At 42.8% G+C, this 18,605-nt stretch overlaps 1 protein-coding gene across 4 annotated transcripts in view; it reads left to right on the plus strand.

The window, feature by feature from the left end:
- Positions 1-18,605, plus strand: part of BRD4 (bromodomain containing 4) — a 90,533-nt gene that overhangs the window by 20,078 nt on the left and 51,850 nt on the right. Inside the window, exon 1 of one of the 4 annotated variants that reach the window (XM_040346268.1) lies at positions 9,985-10,079. The exons of the other annotated variants lie outside the window; for them this stretch is intronic. The gene's annotated coding sequence lies outside the window, so the exon portion shown is untranslated. Of the gene's footprint in view, positions 1-9,984; positions 10,080-18,605 lie in introns of those variants that run through there. 4 annotated transcript variants of the gene reach the window in all.

Raw genomic sequence — 18,605 nt, forward strand, 5'->3', positions numbered from 1 at the left:
TTTGGTGCCACCAAAATGGTGTCATATGGAGGGATGGGGGTTGGGGGAGAAGTATCTCACAGCAGAAGGCCCTTTGAAGTGCTGTAGCCTAGAGGAATACTTGGCATAACCCCTCTCCCCTTCCCCTGCTGGTGCTAAAGTAACCATTCCTTCGGTTGCTTTGAAAGTGATCAGAGTTTGCCAAGTTCTTCTCATTTTCAAAATGTTTTCAGAACTTGATGTTCCTGTAGTCTGCATTTGCATAACTGCTTCCAGGTATTGTTTGAATTAACTTGGTCTTATGTGTGGGCTAATCTAGATGCCTGGATTTAGGCGAAACCTGTGAGAGCTGTAATTTCTTCTAGCTTGCTAGGTTTAGTACCAAGTTATACATGCATCCAAATCTCCCTTGCCTGAAGCCTGATCCACATTAGGATCGCGCTCCAGAAGCTACTGACAGGCCGTGAGGAACTTGTGCGACGCCTGCTCACCTCCTGATTTAAACCCTATTTGTGGCAACAATCGTGCCACAGAAGTGTACATTGCATGCTGTTGCTGGGCATTTGTGGTGCATCCGTATTGGCTTGCATGTGTAGCAATTTGGCACGGTTGCCGTCCACCAAGCACATGTTGGGTCAACTCAACGGCTGCATGAAAACGCCCCCATCCTCTGTGACTTGCAGTTTAAGGGGGGACACGGCTCATCTGCACATTTTTGCTGCCCTCCAACCGCTGGTCCTAACGCTGGCATTTTATGCATATTGACGACTTTTTTTTTTTTTTTTAAAGTGGAGGTTCCATCAAAAAAGCAATTTTGCTTTAAACTGTAGCGTACGACTAAAAAAGAAAAAAAAAAAAAATTTTTTTTTTTTTTTTTTTTTACTTTACTTATCTGAAAATGCCTGTTGCTATGCGGTCCCACAAAATCTACCTTTGAAACCACCTAGGATTCTGACATCATCTCCCTCTAATGCTCCTGGGAAATGTGTGTCATCATTTCCCAGGATGTAGTGCGCTGTCCAATTATCACTCCCCATCCAAGACTTCCAGGAAGTAAGTGCCTGTAGGCTTCACAATGCCCACAAGCAAAATGACAACTGTGTAGATATAGTTTTATAAACTATCTTTTTTTAATATCTATGCGGATCGTAAAATAGTAAGTGACCAGATTTATATTATAAAAACGCAGGATGAAAGGACATACATTTAAAAAATGCTAATTGTGGTTGGAACTCCACTTTAACTGATCTAAATGCAGCCCATTGTTTTCAGTTTCCCTGTACACAGGTACGTAAACATCCTAAACAATAGACATTGTAAAATGTTAGATTGAAGAGGTTCAAATTCCATTCTGGGAGCTAAATTTTATTTGACTTGTATGCCACGTGCAAGACATTGATCTTAGAACTCCTTATTTTACTTGTCCTGAGGCAATGATTGAAGCTATAAATCAGTTGGGCAAGTCAACTGGGGTAGCGCCTTATTTCTTTCAAATCTGCTTTCCTTTGACGTATAACTAAAAGCAATTGTGTGTGTTTAGTATAGAAGAGTGGAGAGGGATTAGAACATCTTTCAGGTTTTTATTGTGGTTTGTGCTCCCATTGGGGATATTCACCCTCTCTATTTATCCTGTTTATAACCAAGAGTGAAAGAAAATTACAAATAATCACAACAGGAATAGAGGGGAAATCTTCCAATGGGGACGCTAGTTCTGGTGATCGTGGCGAGAATGTTAAATCCCTCGCATTGGAGGGATTTCCTCTAATTTCCTGTTTTGTAATGGGACAGGAAGTGAAGGGAAAGGTTGTATGGGACACATGGCAAAAACACTGAAGGATTATCACAAGCGCCGTATGTGCTTTATTAGAAATTGGAGGGGCCTTTATAATGTACCAGATGACTTGGCTGTAGTGTGTGTGGTATAAATAGGAAAGGGCATATCTTGTCAACTTGCATTGATTTCTGTTTATCTGTTACCTAGACATATTGCTAAGATTAAATGAACCCTATAAGCAGCATTAAAGTGTTACTAAACCCACAACAGTAAAATCAGTCTGTATATGCAATAAAGCATGCTTGTTATATTCGCTGTGGAACCTAAGGGGTTAATCCTCTGCATTGTGTAAAATATCTGTTTTATTCTGTATGCACAGACTCCCCTCCCCCTCCTGCACTGTCTATCTGGGGAAGACCAGCTAATGCAGGCAGAGTAGCTGACCTGCACATGCTCAGTTGTGTCTTTTTTATGCTGGAGAGAACAGTTACTTGTTCTCAGAAATAGCCGGGTCACATGATATTGACATCACACATGTGGGCATGTATACAGGCTGCAGTGAAAATCTCCACCTCCTGAACTCTCGGCACTGGAGAACTTTGTCTGTTCAAGTTGTGATAATTGCTATTGGACATCTCAGCATTAACTATTGAAAATGTGTCTGGAGGAAAATAATATCGGATTCCTAAAGCAACCAATTAGACGCTACATTTATTTCTTCCCTACTGCTGTGAAAACAAACCCAATATACTGTTGTTTAGGGGTGTTGAAAATGATCGCCGCATCGATGCATCGCGATTATGCCTGTCCCGATTCGGCATCGATGCGGGTATGCAGCCTAATCGATTATGAATGACGTCATTCTAGCTCCTCCCCCTCGCCCGCACAGCAGCATCTTTTCCGGTCATGACAGACCAGTGACCGGCTGGCTGCGCCTGGTGCCGTTCCCCTTATTAGAGGATGTAGCCTAATAAGTATTCTGCCCGGCCCCTCACCCACGCTCTCCCCCTTCTCAGGATGTGTACCTGTGTGGAGTGACACGGGTCATCTCCCCGATGGGCTGGCGCAGGTCACTGCACGGAGCTGTGAGACAGATTACTGCAGCTGTCTTATCACACGTGGAATAAGGAATAGCGTCGGCTTCAGAAAACAAGCTGTGAGGAGGGGGGATGGTAGGAGTGCTCCGGAGGTGAGATAAGTCTGTCAGTCTGCTTAATTTATGTGAGGGGTGAGTGCAGAGAAGTGGCATATCCCCCCCCCCCATCATCCAGTGTATACTGTCTGTGTGCCTAACACATTGGGGGCTGAAAAAAAAAAATGTTTCACCAGTGCTAATGAATTGATGTAAACTGAACACCAACTGGGAAAAGTGACATGCTAAACAAAACTCCTGTGATACCTTAGGATCTTTTTGATCATTCCTATTACCTATAAACATGTACTGGTCCAGTCCCTCCATGGGTTTTATCAAATAAACTTTGTTTTTCTTTATTACTGTCACTAATTGATTGACTTCATTCTGGTCTTAACCCATTGAGCGCGGACTCACATTGGGGGCTGCACAGTGCACACTCTTTTTCCGTCTAATTTCTTCCAAAGATTTCCCTATCACTTCTCCCCTCTGGAAACATGCAGTGATCTGCAAGCAGTATATTATTTCTTACTGATTGGAATGTCTTCCCTTTTCTTTTTTTTGCACTGATGTTGACCTGTTTACTATCCAAGTTGCTGCCAAAAGACTAAAGGGTATTATTTTTTCCTTTAATATAAAAAATATATTATATTTACCTGCTGACCGTCTCTTGTACCATGTCTGCAGTCCCTGACCGTCTCTTGTACCATGTCTGCAGTCCCTGACCGTCTCTTGTACCATGTCTGCAGTCTCTGACCGTCTCTTGTACCATGTCTGCAGTCCCTGACCGTCTCTTGTACCATGTCTGCAGTCCCTGACCGTCTCTTGTACCATGTCTGCAGTCCCTGACCGTCTCCTGTACCATGTCTGCAGTCCCTGACCGTCTCTTGTACCATGTCTGCAGTCCCTGACCGTCTCTTGTACCATGTCTGCAGTCCCTGACCGTCTCTTGTACCATGTCTGCAGTCCCTGACCGTCTCCTGTACCATGTCTGCAGTCCCTGACCGTCTCTTGTACCATGTCTGCAGTCCCTGACCGTCTCTTGTACCATGTCTGCAGTCTCTGACCGTCTCCTGTAGCATGTCTGCAGTCTCTGACCGTCTCCTGTAGCATGTCTGCAGTCTCTGACCGTCTCCTGTAGCATGTCTGCTGTGTTTAGACTTTGCTACATGCAGGAAGTGTTAGTGTGTGTTTTTTTTTTTTAAACAGATAGAAAAAAAAAATGGAGTACTTAAATTTTTTTTGATGAAAGCCATGCGCACTTGCGCTGCAATCGTGATGCATCGTGATGCATCGCGGAATCGAATCGAATCGAATCGTGGACTTGATAATCGTAATCGCATCGAATCGTGAGACCGGTGAAGATGCGCAGCCCTACTGTTGTTGTTTTACCAGCAGAGCTTTTTCTGGAAATGTTGCCTGCATGTGGGATGCAGTTGCTGACCACCTAAAAAGACCATTGTCCCAGCTGTCATTTCCTCTAGGCCACTACCATCCCCCCCTACAGTTAGAAACACACTAGGGAACACAACCCCTTGATCGCCCCCTAGTGTTAACCCCTTCCAGTGACATTTTTACAGTAATCTGTGCATTTTTATAGCACCAATCGCTGTATAAATGCCAATGGTTCCAAAAATGTGTCAAGTGTCTGATGTGTCCACCATAATGTCACAGTCCTGATAAAAAAGCGCAGATCACTTCCAGTACTAGTTTAAAAAAATAAAAATGCTATAAATCTATCCCCTATATTGTAGATGCTATAACTTTTCTGCAAACCAATCAATATATACTCTTTGTGTTTTTTATTGCCAAAAAAAGTAGAAGAATGCATATCGGCCGAAACTGAGAATTTTTTTTTTTTTTTAATTGGCGATATTTATTATAGCAAAAAGTACAAAATATTGGGTGTGTTTGTTTATTTTTATTTTTTTTCAAAATTGTTTTATTTGTTTATAGTGCAAAAAATAACTGCAGAGGTGATCAAATGCCACCAAAAGAAAGCTCTATTTGTGGGGGGACGTCAATTTTGTTTGGGTACAGCGTCTCACGACTGCACAGTTAAATAAACGCAGTACCGAATCGCAAAAAATGGCCTGGTCATTGGGTAGCCAATTCTTCTGGGCCTGAAGTGGGTTAAAATGTTAATAAAAAAATCAAATCTGATTTTAAATTAAACTTTTATTTATATATATATATATATATATATATATATATATATATATATATATATATTATTTTTTTTTATATTCCATTCTGATTTAAATTAACAGGTGCTTTTAGTGCCCATTAGGAATGAAAGGAAAGCTCAAAGGTTTGCATATTCAAATTCTTGTGTATGAGTGGGTGTGTGAAGTCCCAAGTACACTTTCAGAAACACATTTTCCGTATCCGTCCGTCCCATTACTATGGCATACTACAGTATGGATATATGTGGTAAAAATCCTCAGTCTGCATCGACTTTTAGGGAACCATCTTCTTTCTAGGTGTCTCCAACTTTAGGCGACAGCCCCATAGAAGTGTATGAATGGACTAAGCTGAGATCATTTCACTACAAGATGTGGTGGGAAGCGGATAAAGGAATAATTTAATTTATGACTTTTTTACATACATTGGTCCAGCTCGGACCAATGCAATTCTGTATATACTGAAGCTGGGAATCCCTGAAATAGACATCACTACTCCATAGATCTCTACTTGCAGGTCCTGTGCCAAGCTGCTGCATTCTTACTGTCTAAACACAGGAGATTGGGTGCCATTCAGGAAAGTTTTACATTTTCTGAATGAATGCAAAGTGTTTTCTGATTGGGCATCACACTACCTCATCCAATCAGGGAAAGCTCATTCAAAAAATGTGACTTTATTCCCTGAATGGCGCCTGTGCCAAGTGGTTGACATCCTGTGTTCACAATGTATCAGGGCGGCTGCTCAGCACAGGATCCAGAAGCACGTGGAGATCACCGGCGAAGCAGTGTCTACTTGAATGATTTTGAGCTTCCATGGGGATCGGCCAGGTATGGTATGGCAAGTTGGGCCAATGTAACTACAGTAAAATCTTGAATTGCAAGCATACTGTATTTGCTGGCGTATAAGACTACCTTTTACACCTAAAAAAAATGGGCAAAAAGCAGGGGTTGTCTTATACGCCGGGTCAGCTGCTCGGATGCCTGCTGGATGTGCGGTAATACTGTATGTAGCTTTGGCTACATACAGTATATACCGCTTAGCCAATCCCGGTGAGCGATTTATTCAAATGAATACAGAGCCTGCTAGAAATTGAGTAACAACCTCTGCCAATCTGAGCAGGCTACATACAGAAGCCTGCTCGGATTGGCTTTGAGAGTCAGAGAGGCGTCGGCTGATGATGTTGCAGCCTCTGCCAATCCAAGCAGACTCTGTATTCATTAATAGAATACATTGCTTGCTGTGATCAGCTCCAGCAAGAAGGAAGAAGAATATGGCTCCAGAAGGAAGAAATATGAAGCGTCGGAAGGGGGGGTTGTCTTATACGGTGAGTACAGGCAAAAAATCTTAAACTATAAAATTAGGGGGTCGTCTTATACGCCCGGTCGCCTTATACACTGGCAAATACGGTAATTTGTTCCAGGAGCATGCTTGTGATTCAAAGCAATTGTATATCAAAGCGAATTTCCCCATAAGAAATGATGGAAACTTGGATGATTTGTTCCACAATCATTTTTTTTATAGATCTTTCAGTTTATATTTCATATAAAAAGATTTATAACAATGTGATAGGTTGTTTAACCATAAAATATCCATCCACAAATGGAAGCCTCCATAAGGGGACTAAAAGCTAAATACAGCAGGAACTACAGAGTAAAAAAGAGAAGAGAGGCGTCTCCTAAGTGTAGCAATATGGTTACATTTAATGAAGGTACAACATTTAGCAACTCACATGGTTGGTTGATGATTACAAGAGGCACATCCAAGTATGGAGGCATCCGGGGTAAAGCTGTCCATATAGACCGTCCTCCTCAACTCCGTCTCTCACCGCTGTCAGTCTGCGATTGTAACCAGGAAGACTACCCTGCAGTAGAGCAATCTGAAAGCGAGGCTTGAACCACTCGTGGAGCACAGTGTGGAGGGGATGGTCTATGTAGACAGCTTTACCCCGGATGCCTGCATACTTGGATGTGCCTCTTTTATTCATTAACCATGTGAGTTGTTAAATGTTGTAACTTTATTAAATGTAACTGTACTGCTGCACTTGGAGGCGCTTCTCTTTTATACTCAGTTGTGACATGACGCTACTTGTAGATCATGTCCAAAATTTAAGGTTTTACTGTATGTATAAAATTTGCATACCTGGAATTCCTCTTTTAATACATGTGGGACCAGGTATTGTGTGTCCTGTTCACACTGGCATTTAAAAGCAGGAATTTGGGGCGTGTTTTTAAACTCTTCTCAGCTTCCAAGTAAAGCATCCTGCAGTTGATAATGTCGATGGCACATGTGAAGCGTTGGCGTTGTTGCACTTCAAAAATGAAGCTTCCTGTGGAGTTCTGATGGTGTTGAAGCATCTCGGCTCCTTCCATTCAAGTCTATGGTAATGCACTATAATGTGCTAATGCGCATTTGCGGCACGTTAGGCCTTGTTCCCAGCAGACAAAAGGGCATTTGGGGAGCATTTTTAATGTAATAAATAATTTGCATTAATGCTATAGGCTGGTTTGTTAAAGCGGAGTTGCACCCAAAATTGGAACTTCCGCTTAACCCACTCCTCGCCCCCTTACATGCCACATTTGGCATGCCATTTTTTGGGGGGGTTAGTGGGGGCTTCAGGAGGAGTGGGACTTCCTGTCCCACTTCCTCCTTCTGCCGAGGGGCTGGTAAGGTGAATAGCTTAAACGCCTTACTGCAGCCCCTACCTTTAGGCGATCGCCTGGGACACATGACAGGTCCCATGCGATTGCCTGTCCAATGAGAGAGCGCAGCGCCACTCGCGCCGCATGCGCAGTGGGTGCCCAGCCGTGAAGCCGAAAGCTGTCACGGCCGGGTGCCCACACTTAGGATGAAGATGCTGGCCGGGGAGGGGAGCCCCGGCCGGCGCGTCGCTGGAGTGAGTGTGTGTGTGTGTGTGTGTGTGTGTGTGTGTGTTTTTACTAAAAGCCAGCAGCTACAATTTTTGTAGCTGCTAACTTTTAATAAATGCAAAAAATGCATGGAACACCCCTTTAAGAGTCAGTATTTTGAGCAAGGCCTTAGTGAAGGGCTGAGGGGTGTGTACCACACGTGTGTATGTGTATATATTAGAGCTGCACGATTAATCGTCCAGAATCGTTATCGGCGATCTTGACACAGGGTTTCACAATCTTAGGTATGCAAAGAATTTCCTCTCTGCTCTCAGCCAAAAGTCAGTCTGGGCAGTCTGCCAAGTTTTGAAAACATTCTTTATCAGTGGAATGTTAAGTCATTGTATAAATTTTCCTTTTACATCAAAGGAATAGACTTTTGTATGTAAATTAGGAACGTTTAACCACCAAACCTTTTATCTGACAGCTCGTTTCTAGTTAAAATCTTTTTTTTTTTTTGCTAGAAAATTACTTAGTATTCCCAAACATTATCTATATATCTCCCTAGAGAATGAAATGGCGGTTGTTGCAATATTTTATGTTGCACTGTATTTGCGCAGCGGTGTTTAAATTAAATTACTTCGAGATTCTCATTTTGGCCAGAATCGTGCAGATGGAGATAAAATATATATTTTATCTATATTTCACTCTCATGCACTGAAAATAATTGCATATTGTTCTGGGTTAGTGTTTCAGGCCATGTGTCTGATTTTGAAGGAAGCATTAGAAGTGTTACACATTGTTTTATGGCAGCATTACACGTTCAAACCCTTTACACAAGTTCCATAATTCTAATTGGTTTCTTTATCACGGCCAAATGTATTCTGAGATTTGCTGGATGGTTGCAGATCTTTTTTACAAGTGCATTTAGTTTTACATTTAATGGATGCGGTGTCTGAGGGAAAAATCATTTCAGTTGTCTTTCATTCCTAGCAGTTATTTATTCACACAGCAAAGGAAGAATCTGATGGATTTGGAAGTACGCAGACAATTCTCTAAGACATGATATTGGAGACAAATGTCAGCATTTCTAACGTCCATATTTTATTTTTGATTAAAATAATAAACTTTATACTTATTTGCTCTGTGTTACTTCACTTTTTGGTAAAGCGAGGTAAAAAAAAAGTAAATTGTGAAAAATTTAAGGTGCATCCAAGCATATAAAATCCCCTCCTTATTCACATTAACCAATGTAAGCACGTGAATGATAATGCTGCCTGTGATACACGTTGCATATTGATGTGCACAGCGGACTGAGAACAATATTTCTAGCACCAGACCATCTCTGTAACATTAAATTGGTGACTTTTTATAGAGGACTTTTAATGTGTTGCCTATGGAAAATTAACTTTAGTGTATTTTTCGCTGAAATTTTGCGTTTCCTCAAACCTATGTGGCAATATCATGTCACATAAACAATTGGAACTACCACTGTTTTATTCTCTAGGGTGTCTGCTTTTAGAAAATATATAAAGTTTGGAGTTTTTATATAGTTTATTATTTTGTATTATTTAAATATGTGTTCAATAAATCACTTTAGCAGTGAAAGGGTTAATGGAAATGGCAGATTTATAAACAGTGAAAGCTTCTTCTGAAGTGATATTTTGGGATTGGTTTCATACAATCTTTAACATCTTGAAAATATTTATGTTGTAAAACCTATGAATGCACAGGTGAGAACGAGGAAGGCAGAATATCTCACTACGTTATTTGCGTAGCTGCTCTTTTTGCGTAAATGGTTACATGGGATTGCATCACCACGCTCCTGCTGCGCATGATGTCACTTCCGCGATAAAGTCAACGCGTTCGTGAATCGCCTACTTTACGCCGCCAGCGTGCCGTAAGTTCGCTCCTCCTTGAGCTCGCTGGCCGCAGAGCTCCTGTTCCGTCGCGCTGTTTGCGTAGCGTAAATTCCAGGTACGCAATCGGCGCAGGGAAAGCAGAGGAAGTCTTGCGCTGTTTCCGTAGCGTACACGACGTGAATACGGCACTTGCGCTCTCCGGTCGGTCCGCAGCTGCAGACGTTGCGCAGTTTCCGTAAGGCCGGATCTCCTTGGCGGGCCCAGCGTCGGACGGTGAGGCGGCTGCTGGTGACGCGCTTCGGGTGTGTATTGTGTGTCATTGGGCGGCGGGGCCCCGCTCTTTGTGTCCGTGTGCCGAGTTCGTCGCCGTGTCCAGGGCGGAATACCGGGGAGGAGGAGCCGGGGCCTGGAAAAGCAGCCCCGGGCCGGCGCCATTTTATGGGAGAGGAGGCCCGGGGGTGGGTTCACCCGTGTCCCCGGCTGTTATGTGTCCGGAAAGCCGTGTAGTTGTGGATTTTGGGCGGCTGCATGCATGTAGGGAGGGAGGAGCGGGACAGGCCGTGTTATGTGACGGATACAATGAGGTGACACTGCAGAGAGGAGGAGGGGCTGTTATGTGTATGGAGATCACCTCATGTCTGCATGGAGGATTCACCTCCACATATGTGTGTTCTCAGCCTTTGTCTGTGCTCTGAGGTTACACAAGTGATGGTAAGGACACTCCAGTGTTCAGCTGCAGTATAACACCACCCCCTATAGATGGCACTCCTCTGTATTGTATGGGCCGGGCCCCTCCTGACCAGTCACCTGTCTATTGTGGGGAGGCCTTCCTTCAGGATCCAGGGCCACCCAGGGTCTGTGTCTTTACCTTCCTCACAAGTGTGTTTTCTATCACACAGTCCTCAACAGTTTACTGTTGTGTCAGGTGATTGAGAATAAACAGTTGTGGGTGATGTGAGGTGAAACTGGAAGGTGGGATATGGTGCAAGCCGAGACGGCGATCAGAGAGCGCTATTCTTCTCAGTCATTGGGACATAGCGATCCACAGAGCCTCTGCTAGAGAGCAGACAACAGCCAGGGTGTTTGGAGTGTCTTGATAGCGGTGATGTGTAGTTTATTTTAAGGCAGAATTCCATGCAAAACCTAATGACTCTTAGGGCACTTTCGCACTGAGGCTGTGGGGGGCGTCGGCGGTAAAGCACCGCTATTAGCGGAGCTTTACCGTTGTTTTATCTGCGCTTTTCGGACGCTAGAGGGCACTTTTAGCCCCCGCTAGCTGATGAAGGGGTTAATAGCGCCACTGCCGAAGCACTCTGCAGGAGATTCGGTGGCGCTGCCCATTGATTTCATTGGCAGGGGCTGCTAAAGCGCCCCAAATATGCTGTTTGCGGGACTTTTTTTTTTTAACGTCCCGCAAGCAAGCGCACCACTCCAGTGTGAAAGCACTCAGGCTATTATACTGGAGTGACAGGAGAGGAGCTTTACAGGCACTATTTTTAGCGCTACAATGCCTGTGTGAAAGTAGCCTTAGAAATGCGCGTTCCTCTCTCCTAACACCTATGCCAACTACAGAGCATAATATCAAAATGTTCACTCTCTCTCTCCTGTGCTGTGCGGTAAGACATGTTAGTAATAACTAACCTCACTGCCTTCCAAAGACTGGGGAAGTCCAAATGAACTGAAAGCATAGAAGAACAGAGAGGGCGCATAGGCCTAGTGCATTATCCTCAATACATGGTTTTTATTTACTAAAATAGGGGTGAATATACTCACAAACCAGTACTTGTCATAAAATCATGCGCTTAACCACTTCAATACCGGGCTTTTATACCAACTCAATACCAGGCCTATTCTGGCACTTCTCTCCTACATGTACAAATCATCATTCTTTTGCTAGAAATTACTCTGAACCCCTAAACATTATATATGTTTTTTAGCAGACACCCTAGGGAATAAAATGGCAGTCACTGCAACTTTTTATCTCGCACAGTATTTGCGCAATAATTTTTTATACGCCTTTTTTTTGGGAGAAAAAATGGTTTCATGAATTAAAAAATAACAGTAAAGTTAGCCCAATTTAATATAAAATATGAAAGATGTTATGCAGAGTAAATAGATACCTAACATGTCACGCTTTAAAATCTCATGGAATGGCGCCAAACTTCGGTACTTAAAAAATCTCCATAGGCGAGTTACAGTGGAGGTCTAGTGCTAGAATTGTTGCACACGCTCTAACGCACGCGGCGATACCTCACATATGTGGTTTGAACGGCGTTTACATATGTGGGCGGGACTTAAGTGTGAATTTGCTTCCTTGTAATAGGAATGGTGTGTGACAGGTACTCTTTATGGAAAATTGTGGGGTCAATAAGACCCCACATCTCTCCTCCAGGCTTGAAAGCATGAGATCGGGGAAAAATAAATCACTCATCTCATGCTTACTAGCTGCAATTGCGGCTTTGTTTATTTCCGGGAACCCGGTCCGTGACGTCATAACGTTGCACCCGGGCCTCCGACGGTCATAGAGATGACTGGTGACCATTAGGTCACCGAAAATCTCTGTTCGTCATCCGGGGCGGACGATTTTTTCCCCTCACACCCCCGATGGCACAGGAGAGCCCGGAGAAGCACCGGATGGTGGCGGGAGGGGGGGGTGTCCCCTCCCGTCACCTATAAGAACGATCAAGCAGCAGAACTGCCACTTTGATCATTCTTATCGTGCACAGAATCGCCGGCACGAAAGAATATCTGAATGATGCCTCTAGCTGCAGGCATCATTCAGATATCCCCCCACAAAGTCAAGGACGTCATATGACGCCCACCCAGGATGGGAGATCCCATCTGTGGACGTCATATGACTATGGTTGGGTAAAGAAGTGGTTAAAGGAGAAGTACAGCCAAAGCTCTTTTGGCTGTACTTCTATGGGTGAAGTCTACTCTCTGCTGACATCACTGATGTCCGTCCAGGCACTGCGTCATTGCCTGGATCCACCAGGTGCCTGGACTGACACCCTTATCAGCGAGCCGCTGCGAGCCTGAGCTGGCTGCCCCCCTCCACAGCTCAGCGCTCCAATGAGCAAAGAGGGGGCAGAGCAGAGAGCTGTGATTGACAGTCTACAGCTCTCTGCTCATGAAACTCTGAAAACCGAGTGATTGGCAATGTTGGATCGCTTGGTTCTCAGTGCAGAGGTGTTGGGGAACAGATGTAAGTATGATTCCGAAAAAAAATAAAATGTACCTTTTAAATTCATAAATGCGAAAAGTTCCTTTTTGGCTGAACTCTTATGTCCATGGACTTTCAGAGCTCTCAGGTATATACAGAAGCACTGGGGAGGAAAGGACATGCAGCCTTTTTGACCTGCCTTTTAGTCAAGCAAAATGAAAAGAGAAAGTGAAAGAAAATCGGCAGAGGGGCACAGACGATAATGAAACGAATCTGACGAGGGTTTTGTCTTGGGCTCCTTTTACATTAGCCGTCTCCAGAGTTGCACGACTTCAAGGGCAACTTTTATGTGACTTTTGGTGTGACTTTACTTTCTGGGGCTGAAGTGCTTAAAGTGTAAACCTGAACAATGAACTCTCTTCCTGTTTGCTTCCTTTTGGTCTGCTAAATAATTGGTTAAGTGTTTTGTTACATTTGTTAAGTGAAAAATACCTATTTAATTTGGCAGAAATGTTGTGATATTAAGGCTCCATGCACACTGGACGCTAAAATGATGTTGTAAAACCGCCAGTAGCTTTGCAGTGAGTCTTTCAACTTTTTTTTTTTTTTTTTTTTTAACGTTTTTGCAGTAGCGTTTTAGCGTTGCCGGTTTTTAGCATTTTTTTTTTTTTTCAATGGATCAAAAATGCTGGTGAGCTACGTTTTTGAGCGTTTGACGTTTATGCGCATTTATCGGCGCATACATTTTTTGGCGTTTTTTTAATTAGGTAAAAAAAAGGCACTTTGAATGCGATTTTCGGGCGTTCAGAAAAAAGCCCATAAACTTCACTGCTCATTAAAGTTGAAAAACTTCCATGTGTGCATGGACACATAGGCTAACATAGAGTTCAGTTTATGGGCTTTTTAAAAAAAAAAATGCCCAAATGATAATAAACTGCAGTTTATCAGCTCCAGTGTGCATGGAGCCTTAAACTTCTTCCTGTGAACAAGGAGGGGTTATGGAGGCGAGGAGATGTTTGTGTTCTATAGAATCCATTGTGAATGAAGTTGGCAAGGCTTGACACCACATGTTTTGGAATTTAGAGTTGTGTTGTCATGTTAAAGAGGAAGTTAGGAGCATACTATATGTCTGGCACATCAGTCGTTCTTTTTCTGTGTTGTAAAGGATAAAACCTGTGGAAATGTGCATGTATTGCAGAGATGTGCTTGAAAAATACAGTACAGCTTTCACTGGAGTGCATACATGTAAACAGGAAGTGGCTGCAGGAGGTCAGTAGTGCCAAGATGCGTGCACTTCTTTTGTTCTTTTTTGCAAGTAAGGGCCTTTCACGCGGGACAGATTCGCACAGCAGGCTCCGCTAGCTCAGCGGAAGATTGCTCCGTTGAACCGGTGGATGACAGGTCCGTCTCTGCTTACTGAGCAGGGAGGGACCCATCAGAGCCCCGCTGCTTTCTATGGGCAGATCAGCATGTCCGTTTTTTTTTATCAGATCCCATCCGATCCGCCAGACGAATGGCGAACGTATCGCCATACATCTGTCCTGAGCAGATTGGATGGCAGCAGACACATTTCAGCTGACATCCACCTGCCCATAGGAGTCAATGGGTGGCCCACTTGGATCCGCCTGAAAAACTGACAGGCGGATCCGAGCGGGCTTATCGTGTGAAAGGTGCCTAAGACATGGCTATGGTTTATTGCAAAGTTGTTCAGCAATCCCTCGGGGCTTGTTCATGCAGGGGGCCAGGAGCTGTAAAAAAAATAACACAGGATGGTTTTACCACCCCCTTAAGCTGCAGTGTTGGTTGGGTAGAATTGTACACGTATAACTGTAACGTTTATGCCTTATGCTGCATTTTCGCAGGCAGTGCTGCCACCGAATGTGACCCATTCAAATGAACGGTGTCGCGCTGCAACAGAGTGTAATGCATTTGCACAGTGGTATAGCCTTACAGCATTAAAACGGGTCAGGAAGAGATGATCTATCATCTCCCAGCTGCCTGCCAAATGCCCTTTGAAAAGCAATTCACTTTTGAGGAGGATGGCGTGAGCTGTCACAGGTGTAAACAAGCCATTAAAGTCATTAAAGCAGGGGTTCACCCAAAAATCAACTTTCTGACAATGGATCAAGCATACTGCTGACATCTGCAGTATGCTTTTTTTTTTTTTTTGGTACTTATCGTTTTATCAGCCTATGTTATCCGGCTCCGAGCGGGGATTCCTTTCCGGGTATAGGCGTTCCTAAGCCAATCAGAGTTGATTGACGGGCTGCTAAAGCGCGTCACGCCTTCCGAAAATACCCGAAGTGACGCTTGAGTGTTTACGGCGCCTGCGCAGTCGGCTCTACACGGCAGGCACCGTAAACACTCGAGTGTCACTTCGGGTATTTTCGGAAGGCATAACGCGCTTTAGCAGCCCGTCAATCAAATCCACTTGGCTTAGGAATGCCTATTCCCCGAAGGAATCCCTGCTCGGAGCCGGATAACAACGCTGATAAAACGATAAGTACCAAAAAAAAAAGCATACTGCAGATGTCAGCAGTATGCTGGATCTATTGGCAGAAAGTTGATTTTTGGGTGAACCTCCGCTTTAATGAACTTTGAGAGAGAGAGAGATATTTCATCGTCAAAAAAATCAGAGCTTTGGCAATGCTTTTGCATATTAAAGTAGAGCTAAGGGAGGGTTATAAGTAAGGGATGGTTATAACCTCTGTCTGTTTTTTTTTTTTTTTTTGCCTTGTGTCCCGTTGCAGAGATTTCCCTTCACTTTCTGTCCCATAGCCAAACAGGAAGTGAGAGGAAATCCATGAAAATTAAGGGAAAAGTAATACCTTGAGGACCCCCAGGTCACCAGAACTAACATCCCCCCATTGGAAGATTTCCCCTCCTATTACTTTTCTGGGGATAACCCAAAATGTGGGATTTTCTTTTACTTTCAATGGTGAACGGGAGTAATGGAGAGGCTGAATCTCCCTAATAGGGACACAGACGGTAGTAAAAACTGATAAGCATTCTAACTTATCCACTCTATCCAAAACTAAAAAAAAAAGTTTTGTCATTTTAGTTTAACTTCTGTAAACTCTGAGAAAATTTTTATTTTATTTACCTTTATTTGAAATGTATGGATTTTTTTGCTTGTAGTGCTGAAATATGATTTTCAATATCCCTCAATCCATTGGAGATATTTTAGGAGTGGGTAGCATTTTGCAGTGGGGAAGGGGTGAAGTCTATCAGAATCTTTTTACTTATTTTTCTGTTGGGTTTTCCCCTCTCTTCCCAGTCCCTAAAGTGAGGGAACATCTTTACAATAAGACCCCTTTCACACTAAGGAGTTTTTCAGGCAGTACAGCGCTAAAAATAGCGCTGCTATACCGCCTGAAAAACCTCTTCACTGCAGACTCAATGTGAAAGCCAGAGGGCTTTCACACTGAGGCGATGCGCTGGCGGGAGACAAAAAAAGATCTCCTGTCAGCAGCATCTTTGGAGCGGTGAGAGGAGCGGCATGTATACCGCTCCTTCTCATTGAAAACAATGGGAAACCGCGGCAATACCGCCCGCAATGCGCCTCTATAGAGGCGCATTCGGGCGGTATTAACCCTTGATCGGCCGATAGCGGGGGTTAATACCGCACCGCTAGCGGCTGATTCCCGCGGCAATCCCAGCAGTATATTTTTAGCGGCGTTATACCGCTCCCGCCCCAGTCTGAAAGGGGCCTTAGGATAGAATATAGAAACAGAATTGAACCTCCTGTCTGTTTTTCTTTTACAATCAGTCCCAATGGGCAATCTTGGACAAGAAATGAGGGGCTATCTCCCCAATAGGGACACAAGAATAAAAACAAACCTGAGATTTAAGCTCTTTCCCACTCTATCCAAAGTTTGACTGCAGTTTCCCTTTTGTGTAATATGTTTTCTAGAAATGTGTGATACAATGTAATATTTCAACACAGACTGAACATTTTGTTCCTTGCTTAGATGACCATGAACTGTATTCATCTGCTTTACCATGCTCTGACCATTCTTGTCCACCCTCAAAGTAAACAAATACCGGTAACTATAGCCTAGTGAAACAAAGTGCAGGTCATAAAACAGGTACTTTTGCATATGCCTATGAAATCTGGAAATGCCCTGTAGACTATATTGCAGGGTGGATAAAAATCAATGGTTGAAAAATTATATATATATATATATATATATATCAGATTTTTTTGGATTTTTATCAGATTTATTTTAATAAAATGCTTAAGGAGTAAAAATCTATCTAAAGATGGTTTTATTTTAATGTCACACATGCGAATGGCATTGACTACATAAGGCACTGTGGACACCTCTTATCGGAGTGGTATTTGATTTAAATCACTAGTAAAAAGACTTGATTTAAATCATAATTTTGAAAGAGGAGCTGTCATTTCTGTCCCCCAGTGGATCCTCCTCTGACCTGCCCGACAGTCCCATTCACTTTAATGGGACGGCTGGTGATAGGTGGCAGTGATACAACAAGGTGAGGGGCGTGGCGGCAACAGATGCCCGCTAACAGGCACTGCCATGATGGATGATAGGTGCTATTTAAATGTAAGGACTCATTCTTGCTGGTAGTTAGACTCTTTAATATTTGCAAACAAAATGAAGTTTTCCTATTTAGAATAATAAGCTGTCAGGTTAGTAAAACGGCAATATCAGAACCAATTCAAGCATACAGTTTTTAGTGTACATAGTTTGGCAAAACAACGGGATAAAGAAATATTCCTGAACTTTGTTTTATCTCATGGTTACTGTGAAATTGTGTGAATGCAGTACATGCTAGCTCAGCTTGCAGAGCTTGGATTCGTTAAAAGCGTTTACCAAAAATTTAAATATTGCAAAATATACAGCCTCCATGCTACATAACTAAGCTAAATTTCATGCTGAATAAACTAAATTAATGACTCAAAAATAGAAAACGATCTTTAGATAGATTTTTACTTCTAAAGCATTTTATTAAAATAAATTTGATTTAAATAATAATTTTTTTAAATCATTGATTTTGTTTTTATTTTGATATAGTGGTGAGAGATTAGAGTATCTGTCGTTTTTTTTTTTTTGTGTACAGCGTTTTTAAGTGTGTGTGTGTTTTTTTAATTTTTTAGCTTTGGCATTTTTTAATTGCCCAATAGTGAAAAATATCTGTTTCATCATTTGTTGCTTTTCAATTTTTTTTTTTTCATCTGCTTTTAATAATTTTTTTTTTTTGTAAGTTGTTAAGGGTTAGGGTTTAAATGTTAGGCTTAGGAGTTATTTTATTAGGTTAGGGGTTGATATTTGGGGTTTTATTTTAATTATTGCATTTGAGCAGAAAAGCACTCAAGCATGCGACAAGGCGCGCTTAAATGAAGCGTTTCCATGTATTTCTGTGGAACACAAAAAGCTTAAAGCTCTGTTCACAACTAAGGCGTTTTTGGGCGTTTTTCTGCCGTAAACCTCAGCTCTAAAACGCCCAACAAGACCAATCCCATTCATTTAAATGGCCCCTGTTCACATCTGAGCGTTTTGTCATCTGAAGCAAAACGCCTGAAGCTCAAAAAAAGTGCAGGAGCTTCTTTTTTGGCAGATTACAGGCATTTTCTGCTTTTTAAGTTGGTGACTTTTTGGCCTATACAAAATCGCACGACTTTCTGCCTGATCTGCCAATC

Source organism: Rana temporaria, chromosome 3 (assembly GCF_905171775.1).
Source record: "Rana temporaria chromosome 3, aRanTem1.1, whole genome shotgun sequence".
Lineage (NCBI taxonomy): Eukaryota > Metazoa > Chordata > Amphibia > Anura > Ranidae > Rana > Rana temporaria.